Source organism: Pinus tabuliformis, chromosome 1_2, assembly GCF_031772625.1.
Source record: "Pinus tabuliformis cultivar Carrire ecotype Pingquan chromosome 1_2, CPIR1, whole genome shotgun sequence".
Taxonomy (NCBI): Eukaryota; Viridiplantae; Streptophyta; class Pinopsida; order Pinales; family Pinaceae; genus Pinus; species Pinus tabuliformis.
Genome location: NC_142298.1, coordinates 1,257,968,636 through 1,257,976,981, shown reverse-complemented (window position 1 = coordinate 1,257,976,981; position 8,346 = coordinate 1,257,968,636).

Sequence of the window (8,346 nt, the reverse complement as noted above, 5' to 3'; positions counted from 1 at the left end):
TAGCTATTGCAGAGGCTTGTTGCAGATGAGTGAGGAGCTCATGAAGAAAGAGGAGAAAAAGATGACTACTGATAGTCATAGCATAGGTTCAGAGAGAAGCCACAATAGAAGAAAATGAAGAAATAGGATGCCAAGGCAAATGGCAAGAGGATGAGTCAAGAGGAAATTGACCAAGAGATTATAGAGTTAAAAGAACAACTCGATGTATTAAGGAGGATATTAGAGGAAAGCCAAAGACTAGGTTGGGTCTTAAGGAAGAATCCAGTGGAGTGGCATGAGATACTGAGAAGGCTATAACAAAATAAATTAAAGTGGCTGAGGGGAAAACTCAAGGAAGCTGAGTTGGAAATGGAAGAGTACATTTGTGAACCAGAACAAGGAGAAATTCTGGGAGAAAGTTAATATGAAGACTGAAATTTCAAGTGAGGCCAAAGGGTCACATGGTTTTAAATCTGAAAATTTGTATATGTTTGCAGGTGAAACATGTGAAGGAAAATTTGTTGATATTGTCATAAAGGAGAAAGAAGACATCTAAATTTTGTTTTGGAAGAAGATGAGATAGATAGGTCTCATATGCTGTTGGAGAAATATATCAAGCAACCAAGCGAAGGGCTGGAGGAGATTGAAGAGGAGACCATCGAAGAATTTCTGAATCATATGAAGGATTTAGAACAAGAAGGAGATATGATGGCTGAACCGTCAAGTGATACCACAAAGTCTTATATTTTTAAAATTGATAGTTTGTGTATGATGGTAGATATTGCAGGAGAAAAGCAACCTTTTTAAGATATCTTCAAAGTATATGAAGATCTAGAAGTAAAAGGTGACAAAGAAAACTTCTCAGAAGAAGAAGAATTTGATTGCATACAAAAGAAAAAGTCTATGGATGAGTCTAAAGAAGCTGTCATAGAGATGAAGAATCAAGATTTTATTCTGATGAAGAATGAAGGAATATTGTCTCAAAAAGGTAATCAAATTAGTTTGATTAATGTTATTGATGAAAATCAAATGCAGGAGAATGTTAATGCAGATGGAGAGATAAGGATAACCCTGGGATAAGAGTTACAGAGGGACAACAAGGCAAAACATACCGAAGAAGAAGAGACTATGTTAGCTGAAAACATAGTAAAGGATCATCACTTCACTATGATGATAAGCACAGTGGAAATAGCCATGGAAGCTGTTGAGACAGTCAAGGAAATAGAAGGACATTTACTGAAAGATGTTAAGAAGGAAAAAGTTTATGCAAAAGGCTTAGTAAAGGGAAAAATGACATCTGAAGATTTATTAGTAACAAAGGAAGGTATGGAAAATTGTGTGAAATTTACAAAATCTACTCCAAGTGAAATTATTGAGTTATATAGAAAATTAGATTTTCAAAGAAGGGAGTTGGAAAGATAGATGATAGATGTTCAAGATAGATTGCTGAAAAGGGAAGACAAAAACATTGTCATGAATGACAATCATAAGAAAAAGGAGATGAATATGAAAGTTCAGCAGATTGACACTGCAAAGGAAGGAATTCACTACGGTGGACAAGAGCAAGAAGACATCATTAGAGAAGATGATGTAGAAGAGGGACCAGTTGAAAATCTCATGAGTTCTTATGAGAATTCAAATAAGTATATTGATGTGTTGACAAAGGATAAAGAAATAGAGCAACAAACTGAATTGTTTCCAAAGGAAGATAGGGCACAAAAGCCTTATGTTTTAATTTTAACAAGAGTTTTGTGAGTGCAGGTTTTGTTGCAGATGCTGAAGGATATTTGGCACAACTGAACAGCCAAATAAAAATGGAAGAAGATTATTCTATTGAAGAATTCAATCCATGGAACAAAGATATTAAATTTCTAGAGAGAGTGGTGGATAGTCATGATTCAATACAGAAAGAGGTAATCATGAAAGAGGGTAAGGATGATAGGGAGGTAGTCACCATAGGAGTCACAACAAAAGTTGAAATCAACATAGCAAGAAACGCAAAATTTGGGGTAAACAAAGCAAAAGTTGGAGAAAGAATAAAAGAACAAGAAGAAGAACAACAGATTGAAGAACTAGTGGACAGAAGCAACAACCTGAAACAAAGAAAAGGAGATAGAAATATGAAACAGAACATGGACCAGTCCAAAGATGTACTGGAGACAGAGATTGAAGAAATGTGGCAATTGATGATGAAGCAGTCCAAATGGAGGTAAATGGTAGCAGTAGGAAGAAAGATCAACCAGAACTTGAACCTGATTGATAAGAAGAAGAAGATGGAGCAAACGATAGTAGATGTCCAACAACAGCAAAGGTACAAGGCATCTGGGAAATTACAAAACAAAGTATTGGATCCAGGAAGACAAAGACCATAATACACATGATCAGGAGATCATGAATATTTTCTACTTTGGGAGTCTAATGCAAGAGCATTCAACCCAAGACAAAATCATTGTAATTAAGTAGACGTATGGGGTCATGCATTTTTAGGAAGTTGGATTCCTAAGTAATGAATAAATGTAATATTAGGCTTTTGAGTGCATAGAATAGGAATAAATTAGATGTGTGAGATATCTTGTAAATACTCTCGAATAAGAGGGACATGAGTGGACAAGAATGAAAAAAGAGTCGAAAGTCAATTAGGACTCTTTAAGCATTCCATGATTCGAGGAACTAAGGAGAGCTTTTAGGAATTAATTGAAGTAGAAGTGGACAAAGGATTTAGGAGTCAGTTCAATAGATTTAGGAGTCGAACCAAGAAGAGTTCAAAAAAACTCACTGGCATATATGTAAGTCTATGGGCAGAGCTAGAGGGAGGAGGCCACTGATAGTAGAAGATCAGGCCTATGCGAGACAGAGAAGTCTCAAATGTAATCTTTGTTTTTACATCTATATATATATATATATATATATATATATATATATATATATATATATATATATATATATATATATATATATATAGAGTTTTATTCCTGATTGTGTCAGAGTGTGTGAATCAAGTGTTTTATGATTGATTATGGTGTGAACTCATAGGTTCTGTAACAGGTTCTAGAAAGAGTCCTATAAAAGCCACAGGGAGAGCAGAATGATTCAGAGGAATCATAAAAGGATCTTAGAATCCAATTGGGGAGGCAGAGTGAAAGTTTGGCTATAGAGAATGAAGTGGGAATTCGCTAAAGAGCTTAAGCTCAAAGATAGTGCGCAATGGAAGAAGGAAGACCAGAACCTTTTGAAGAATAGACCTACAGAGGAAAATTGAAGATGTGTGTTAAGATGTGGGAAGATGTGTGTTAATGTGATTGCAAGAAGCTCCGATTATGAACGACGATAAAGAGAACGTCTCGAGAATTGTGCAAAAGCATTAATAAAGTGGAAAAAGGTAAGTTTATACATGTTTGGGTATATTTCTATGAACAATTGAAATAAATCGCCGATAAAGGGTTTCAAGTGTTAAGCCAGTATAACCAAGGTTTATAAAGTGAAGGCTTAATGTGCGGGTTACGAGTCAATAAAGGTTTTATAAAGGTTAGGAAAGGGTTTAAAGTCCCGATAGGAAGGATTTAATGAATGACTTTAATAGAGTCATAAACAAAGGCTTGAGGGTTGTTGAAAAGTCCTGATTGGAGGTTTTGGAGGGGTGATTGAGTTCTGATAAAAGGAAGCCTTAACCATTAGAGGTTGTAGATTTGACTCCTTTGTGAGTCAAGTACTTGGGACTAATAAGCGGATGCATTTTTATATGCTTACTATGGGTGTAAGAGGGGGTAACACTACATCATTAGTGGTATCAGAGCAGAATTGAAGTTGAAACAATTGGTTAAACTACAACAAAGAAATTCTATGAGAAATAATTGAGAACAGAATATGTGTTAAGGTGTTTATGCAGGAAAGGAAGGATCGAATTCTAATCTGACAAAAGAAGGCACGTAGAGGTGATGTGTAGTAGAACTTTCAAATGAAAGAGACAGAGGACAATCCATAAAAATTACAGGTGGAATGGTGTGTTAGGGCCTAAATCTACCTCAGGCTGAGAAAGGTAGGATCTAGGGTAACATCAAACCACGCTTAACCTAATAGCTAGCTCTACGAGGTCAGGAGAGGCTCTCTCCTTGTCAATCTCAGAAAAAATAGCCAATGAAAGCTTGAGATGACTAATGTGATGATTGATTTTAGGCTAGGTATGTGTACAGAGGTGTTTGATTGAATTTAATTATGTTTTGTTGGTTCAAATGTGAAAGGCAGATTTAGGTCTTGGGAATGAGACTCAATTTTGCAGAGATCTCTATGGGGCAAGGTAGGCAAGTGATTTGGTACTTCAAATTCAATGAGATGGGGAGCTTTTAGACAGGTGAGGAGTTGGAGAGGGCATGAAAAACTCAAGGATCCTCTTCAAACAACTGCAAACATAGATAACTAAACAAACCCTAGGTAGAGCACTGCACTTTCAGTGTATTCTACCTTTATCCTTGTTTGATTTAGCTAAGATGAAATAAAGAGAGATAATGGCATACATAAAACACATGTACACTTACAATTAAAGAAGAGAACACAATTTCAAAGCAAGATGCCACGTGAATCCCATAAAGTGATGCAAACCACTGGTCTATTCCTTAGCCAAACTGTTGAAATGAGTATACAATAAGCTCCAAGCTTTCCCAAAAGTCCAACCATGTTAATGACTGAAAAATTACAAGATATAGGCAACCAAAAACTCATCCTAGCCTCTAGGGGTCGAGATCATAAGATTAGGAGTTGTTCCAAAAAATCTAAACTGAGAACTAAAAAGTAGGCAGTGGAACAGCTTGCCTCTAAAAACTAGGAAACTGATTCATTCAGTTGCAAACTATCCTTTGATGGATGAATCTACCTCTGTGAGTGAAAATTTAGCATAATTACATCAAAATCCATCATGTCACATTAAATTACATCATGAGTTTGACAATTAGAAGGAAAAAATTCAAACTATGAAAAAACTAGGCGAAAAACAGAATTTTGACCAAAAATGAACAAAATTCCTCCAATGCACCGTGCTGATTTCCCTATTTGTAGCGCCTCTTTGCAACTGATTTTGGAAGCCCTCTCGGTGTTCACATTTGCTCCAAGTAGGCTTGTTGGAAAGGTCTACCTGTCTCCTATCTATAAAAAGTGGAATTGTTTTATTTGGCCTCCATTTGCCTCTCCAAAACTGACTTTTCCCAAGACTGCTTCCTGCGCGTCAAAAAAGGGGCAGAAATGTCATTTTTGATTTGCTTTTGACATTTTTGGAAGCTCAAAACCTCTCAAAATTTCTTGGCCATTTGTGAGCATGCACATGTTTCCATGAAAATTCCAAAAATGCTAATTTTTCCTCAAAAGGAGGTCCCCATCAAAAGCAAGCGCCAGGTGGCACAGCGCATTGGGCAGAAAACCCTGTCTTTTAAGCTTTTCAAAATTGCAAAAAGTGTCCCAAATTTCTTGAAATTTGGGCTGAGTGTCCTTCATTAAGTGCTATGTTGGGTCAAGGAAGCCTCAGCCAAGATCTAAAGTCTATCTTTCTCTTTTCGCTTCCTTGATGCCTTCTTCAAGTTGGCCTTTAAGTTCCTGATTCTTGCCTTGCACACTTTGTTTCTTGCCAAGTAGTGGTATGCCATGTTCCTCAACATATTTTTCTCATTGTTGGCCTTCTCCAACTTTCTCTACAAGTGCAAGTTTGTCCTTTCAAGCTAAGATTCATGATCAACTTGAATTTCTTCTTCAAGTGTTGTCAACTTGGTTTTCCTCTTCTTGGCAGCTTACCATTTTGCCTTCATGTTTTGGAGCTCCATGATGATTTGTTTATCTTCTATTTGTTTGTTCCTCTACTCCAAAGAGTTAATTATCCACTTCACTCTTTCCAGATTGAGAGACAAATGATGAATGTCATCTTGCTGCTCTCGAATGACTTCTTTGAGCTTTGAACTTTGTGAGCCCAAACCTGTGTCATCATCCTGAATGAGGATGGATGAAATTTACCTCTTGACCTCCTGAAAATCCCTCATCATGCAAGGAATTCTTACCCTTGTCCTGTACCTGCTCTACTGATGGCAAAAATGAGACCCCTTCCACCCCAGGTGGAGATAGTACTCGTTTTGCTGCTGCTGCAACTCGGCAAGTGAAGTGGGCTCCTCCCGGTTATGTTTTCCACTTTTGCAAGGCCTCCTTGTTGCATGAATTTATCTAGAAGAATCACTAACTGTCTCCTCATCTCTATCATAGGAAGAATCTGACTCCATGTTTGCCAATGTTTGAGTTTTCTTAGATGAGTATGAAGAGATTTTATGGTGTATTTATGTTTTTGCTGCCAAAGATATGAATGTATGAGGGATTTTCGAGGGAGTGTGTATGAGGGGTTTAGGAATGTTGCTGATAGGTTTTTGGGAAATAGAAGGGTTTAGGGGATGATATTTAGAGTTTGGGATTATAAATTAGAGTTTTGGGATATTTGACTAGGGTTTGGGATAACAATTAGGGTTTTAGGATTAGTAGTTTTGGGGATATGGGAAATGTGGAATGGGTAGATGAGAATGTAAAGAGAGGGAGAAAATGATTGAGGGAATGAAGGAGTGAGGGAGTGAGAAATGGCTAGGAGTGGAATTAGTAGCAAGAAATACAGCTCATAAACCCTATGCAATTATTTTTTGACAAAAAATGCAAGGAGGTAGGGTTTTAATTTTTATCCATTAAATCACCATAAGCACCAAGAGAAATTCATTCACTGGTCATGGAGGGATGTTAAATTACTTGGGAAATGAAGAATTTAGAAATTTGAGAGTCTGTGGAAGAAGATTGGAATGGATTTCAGGCTTTTTAGCCCAAAGCGCCGCGCCATTTCAACGCGTAGCGCTAGTTATAAAATTACATTGCAGAATGCTGCCCAATGCGCCCCGCCATATCAATTCATAGTTCCTTTCTGTAGACAAGCTTTGGAGGCCTTTCCAGTGTCAAAATTGGGCACGAGATAGCTCATTGGAAATCTTATTGAGTCTAATTTTCAACCCAACTTAAATTTTTCAATTTGGAGTTCATTTTCCCTATCAAAAGTCAAATCTTCCAAGACTTGTCAAAATGTGCAAAATGAGGCTGCCTAAAGGCAGAGTGCTGTTGCAGTCAACGTTTGAAGGTCTTCTTCAACTCCAAATTGATCTCATGATAGCTCATTGGAAAGCTCTTAACATCTAGTTATAATTTGACTCGTCAAGCAAGTCATTTGAACAACCAAGATGGAAGAAATATTGATATTCCCAAGGTCACTTCCGAGGTGCATCAATTCTCCTTAGGAAACTATATTTTTGAGATTTCTCTAAAACCATGACACCTATGTAAAAAGTGAAGGTTTTTTATTCCTTGGCCTATTTTGGACAAAAAATTCTCTCATTTTTCCAAAATTCATATTTTCTTGCTTAGAAACATCATTGGAGTAAAACCTATCCTGATGTGTGGAACAAGGGATTTGTCGAGATGAATTGAAATGAAGGGGGTAAGGGGCTTCTAAATTCTTGAGAGAATTTTAGGAAGTAGGGAGGGATGTTAGGAAGCAAGGGAAAGTGGAATTTCAAATATTGAGTGAGGGGAAGGGATCCAAAAGGGAAAAACACAGGCCTAGCCTAGAAAATTGTCAAATTGTAGCAAGAAACTAGGGTTTGTGTGAAAATGAGGAATTTGAGGGACATCAATGGTGGGAAGTGTTTAATAAGGTACATTAAGGATAGGGGAAGATGTGTGAACATCAAGATACAATTTTTGCTGATGATTTGACCATCCAAGAGAAATTACCTTCAAAACCCTAGGAGAGGGAAATAAACCTTACCTAGGCACACCTGAAGCGTGAACAAGGTGTAAAATGACCCATTGGAACCTAACATGATGATGACAACCCTCTGAATGATGGTACACTCAGATGAATAGTGACATGGACCAACGTTTTGACAATTTTGACATGAGTAAAAGCAAATCCTAGACCTAATACCTAGTGACCAAATTTTTCTTGAAGACTCATTGAAATGACAAAATTTGACCTCGACACCTTAAAATCACTTTGTAAGAGCATGTTTGATCACTGGAGGAAGGCGACAAAGATTGACACTAACATTGGCTCCAATGGGGATGGTAGCTCCTTGGAGGTACCAAGAATGACAGATCTTTGGGAGAGCAAACCAATGCCTTATCCATTGGGTAATGGAGTCAAAAACTTAAGCTAAAATGCATGGCTGAAAACTGATGACTTGATGACACAAATTGACTCTCACTCAACTAAAAACTAACTCGATACTTAAACACAACCGACAAACTGGAAATGATGCTCAAAGTAGAGCTTATTCATCAAAGCCTACTCTAACAGTTTCATTCATC